This window comes from Montipora capricornis, chromosome 10 (assembly GCF_036669925.1).
Source record: "Montipora capricornis isolate CH-2021 chromosome 10, ASM3666992v2, whole genome shotgun sequence".
NCBI classification, from domain to species: domain Eukaryota; kingdom Metazoa; phylum Cnidaria; class Anthozoa; order Scleractinia; family Acroporidae; genus Montipora; species Montipora capricornis.
Window position 1 is genome coordinate 39,942,056 of NC_090892.1, and position 4,208 is coordinate 39,946,263.

At 42.6% G+C, this 4,208-nt stretch overlaps 1 pseudogene; it reads left to right on the forward strand.

Annotated features, from left to right (window-relative positions):
* The first annotated feature begins 342 nt into the window (after positions 1-342).
* Positions 343-2,815, forward strand: LOC138020804 (uncharacterized; annotated as a pseudogene).
* The last annotated feature ends 1,393 nt before the right edge of the window (positions 2,816-4,208 follow it).

Genomic DNA, 4,208 nt, shown 5'->3' on the forward strand with positions numbered 1-4,208 from the left:
GGACAAACTGGTCGATAAACTGGTTGACTGTGGTAAAACGGAAGTCTGGGCGAGAGAAATGAAGCAACAGCTGCGCTCATCAAAGCAATACCTTAAGAGTGAGTAAAAGGTATTTTATTTCGTTACATAATTTAGTTTGATGTTTGGCACAAGATATTCACGAAAATGGGAGAAACATTATCCTCAGCAGGTTTTGTGAACTACTTTCCCAAAGTAAAAATACTGTGATCTTGCTGGATATTTGTACTATATTTTTTTTATTATATTTTATTTGAAAGTTATTATCAGAAGTAAACACCTAATGGAACGTGGGTTTTCTTTGAGGGACGCTTAATTCGGAGAATGAGGGGACCGGGGGTGTCACTTATTCAAGAAAGTATTGCAATTGAAATTGTATACGTAAAAACAACAATTGCGGTTTGTGTTGTCTTTGGTGTGTTTCAGGTCCATGTGGTTGAGTCGTCGAGCATTGCTGATCACTGTAGGACTTACGCCCTAAGTGATTCAACAGACTCTGACTTTCAAGCCTGCTGCGATTACCCACACAATGAGTCATGCGCGCAGTGCTGCCAGTTGCAGGAAGTCCTAACTACCTTGGAAAGTGAGTGTTCTCATGCACTTTGCAATGAAGAGGAGAAGGAGGACATGCTGCACACTATTAAGCAAGCAACAAATAACATCATGATCTGGAAATCCCATCAGTTGCGCTCCGTTCACCAGGATCAAGCCAAATGTTCTGTTTTAGCTAAAATCAAGAGCAAATCTGATGTGTTCCTTGTTCAGGATTGGGCAATGAAATACATGCCACGGAAATTTGGAGAGCCGCAGTCGGACTGGTTTGCTAAGCGTGGGTTACCATGGCATATTACAGTTGCAATCAGAAAGTCGGAAGAAAGCGAGCACTTTGAGTCTCAAACATTTGTACATGTCTTTCAGAACTGTTCACAAGACAGTGCCGTCGTGGTATCTATAATGCAGGACTGCCTCGCCTCACTGAAGAAGGAAATGCCGCAATTAGAAAGAGCTTATTACAAGCAAGATAATGCGGGCTGTTACCACAGCGGGTATACAATCGTTTCAGCTAAACTAGCAGGTGACATCGCTGGGGTGGTTGTAGAACGGAACGACTTTTCCGACCCTCAAGGCGGCAAAGGAGTCTGCGACCGTCAAGCAGCAACTATTAAGGGAGATGTAGGAAGATATGTTAACGAGGGTCATGATGTGACAACAACTGTGCAGCTAAAAACGGCCATAGAGTCTGGTCCAGAGTCTCGTGCGAAAGCTAGTTACGTCTCACTTAATACGTCAATTACTCCGCCAGTCAAATGAAATGGGAAGGTGTTAGCTTGCTTAAGGACGTTGCCTACTAATTAACAATATTTTTGCCCTGGTGTGTGATTATGCAGGAAATGTAGATCTCAACAAGTGTTATTAAAATCCAAAAAGGAAATTGGGGGTAACCATGCATTTTTCAAAGATAATTCATGAATAATATTTTAAAATACAAAGCAATGTATGGCGTGCTTTCTCAAATTGAAACTTAATTATCTCTCAAAAATGCATGGTTACCCCCAATTTTCTTTTTGGATACCAAGAGTACTTACTAAGATCTACTTTTTTCGGATAGTTTTAAACCGCACAAAAATATTCCTGTATTAGTAAGTATCACCGATAGGAAATCAGAGTGTTTCGAGATGCGCAGAACATACTGTATGCGCAATAACAATAGTAGGCTGCCACCGTCCTTAACAACTTCAAGTATGAAGAGAGCGGAATACGTGCGTGGAGAGCGTTCAATGTGGGTCCAGGGAAGTTGATACCGTGGTCTCAATTTGAGGGCGTTTTGCAGATCCCGGAAGTTCTAGAAGTGCTTGATCCCCCATCGCAGACCACGCCATCTTTGAAGAGCGTGAGACACAGGCATGCAAAGAAATCATCTAAACGGGATCCAGAAGCAACCAACGAGACCACCAGTCAAGACCAAGATGATGATGATAGTGAAAATGATCAAGCTTCACTACTTTTCCCGTGCCCCGAGGAAGGATGTATAAAAGCCTACAGCCATTTTACATCGCTACAAGCACATCTGGACACGGGTAAACACAAACGACTCCCTGAACAGGAAACACTGTATGACAAGGCAAAACGAGTTTACGCTTCAAAGCTAATGGATGAAGGTAGTAGGATTCCCACTGTACAGTTACAATGTGAAGAACAGAGCCAATGCTTAACTCCCCTTCCAATGGGATGGGCTCTAAAGACAATCACCAAGAAGGCTCGTTTCACGCAGAAACAGAATGAATTTTTGAAACAGCAATTTGAAATTGGCGAGCAAAGTGGAAGGAAAGCAGATCCGAGTAAGGTCTCAAAATTAATGAGATCTGCAAGGGACGAGTTGGGAGTTCGTCGGTTTCAACCAGAACAAGTTCTAACAGGAAAGCAAATCACTAGACTCTTCTCAAGACTGGCAGCAAAGAAAAGGCTGGCTCTCAGTACAGTGAACCGTGGAGATTCAGACGACGAGGTCCCAGGAGAAGATAACAGGGCAGCGCTGGCGCAGACGACCCATTCGGAAATCTGTGCGCGTGTGATGAGGGAGGTTTCTCTTCAGCACCCAATTGTATCCTCGTCAGGCTACAATATCTGTGAACTCATGCAAGCGTGCAAGAAGAAACCGACGTCGCTAAGTGTGGACATGTTGCGTAGCATTTGCATTGAACTGGGCTTGGATGTCTCCGATATAACGCAAAGACGAAAGAATCCGTATATCAGTCGTTTGTTGCAGCTTGTGGACGAATGCAGCTGTGCCTCGTAAAACCAAGAGAATTAAATCAGCTGTTTACATTTATGCGATTATTTAGTAGGTAATAGGTGAGGTGAGGTGAGGTGAGCTTTCCATAGAACCTTACAGTGACTGAGCCCCGGGGGGGTACTCCCTTATATGGGCTATATAGGTATCTGCCGCCCCAAAGGGCATGGCTTTTCAGCCGTTTTGGTCATAAATAGGGTATCGATTTTGGCCATTTTGGTCATAAACAGGGTATGGTTTTTGCACTTTAGTCTTGAATTGAGTATTTTTTTTAAGAAGATCAGAAGCTACGTTTTCATCATTATCGATAAGATCATCAAAAGCCCTTCATAAATTATGTTTAGGGTAACCGTGCCAGCCGCAACGGTCATTAATAGGGTATCGAATTTTTGCTCAGGTCATAAATAGGGTAGGGAAAATCACAAGTTTTGGTCATAAATAGGGTACGGGTTTTGGAAAGCGGGCTTCACACCTCCACCCAATTTTTCTGGGAGTACCCGCCCCCACCCCACGGGAACCGAGCCAAATTCTGTACACTGCGTACGTTACTCTAAAAAATTTAAACATAACCCAACCATAACGATGCTCGAAAAGTGGGATAGATATTCGTAAGCAGCACGTGTAAGTTAGCTCGTTTCTGAAAATATCTACACCGTGCCAAGATAGGCCCATTTCTCCTTAGGTTCCGGAAAGCGGTATGACGGAAGTTGGGTTGACTTCATGTTGTACTTTGTTGGTATGCAAGTGAAATTCCACTGAGAATCTGAAGAATGAACACAAAACCGCTTTTGAATATGTCGCGAAACCCTCTGCAATACACTCTGTTCATTGAGAGATAAGTGCTTTGTTTATTTAGATACCGATGCAATATTTACGTTTAGGAGGCATGAATTAAGTTGCTCTTCCGTGATAAATTTGTGTCTCTTAGGGCGGTTTGATTTCATCAACATGTTAACTGGCTTATCCAATCTTATTAAAGAAAAATTTCGCACATCAACAACACAGATACTTTAAACTATCACCTGGTTTGGAGTCAATAACTTTACGTGTTTGTACTGTTGTTTTAGCAACGAAGTTGTTCAACTTGTTCGTGCGTGACACAACGAAGCGAGAGCCAGGGTAGATTAGAGTGTGATTTAAGTTTGGTGTTCCTTGTCTTTTTTCCTCTTGCACGCGATGGTCAAGATAAGTGCTATTTCTCTAACGTTTCACCGGCGTCAAACAATTGAAACCCGTCGTGTGATGTCTCTGGCGTTTTCTTGTTGTCGTTGTTTTTTCCTCGCCTTGGGGGAATTGTGTTACATCAGCTTACGTTGTAAATTCAATGGCGCTGAATTGTAATTTTCTCGAATTTTGACCGGCGTTCATTCAAAACTGCTACTAGATCCCAAATAAGTGA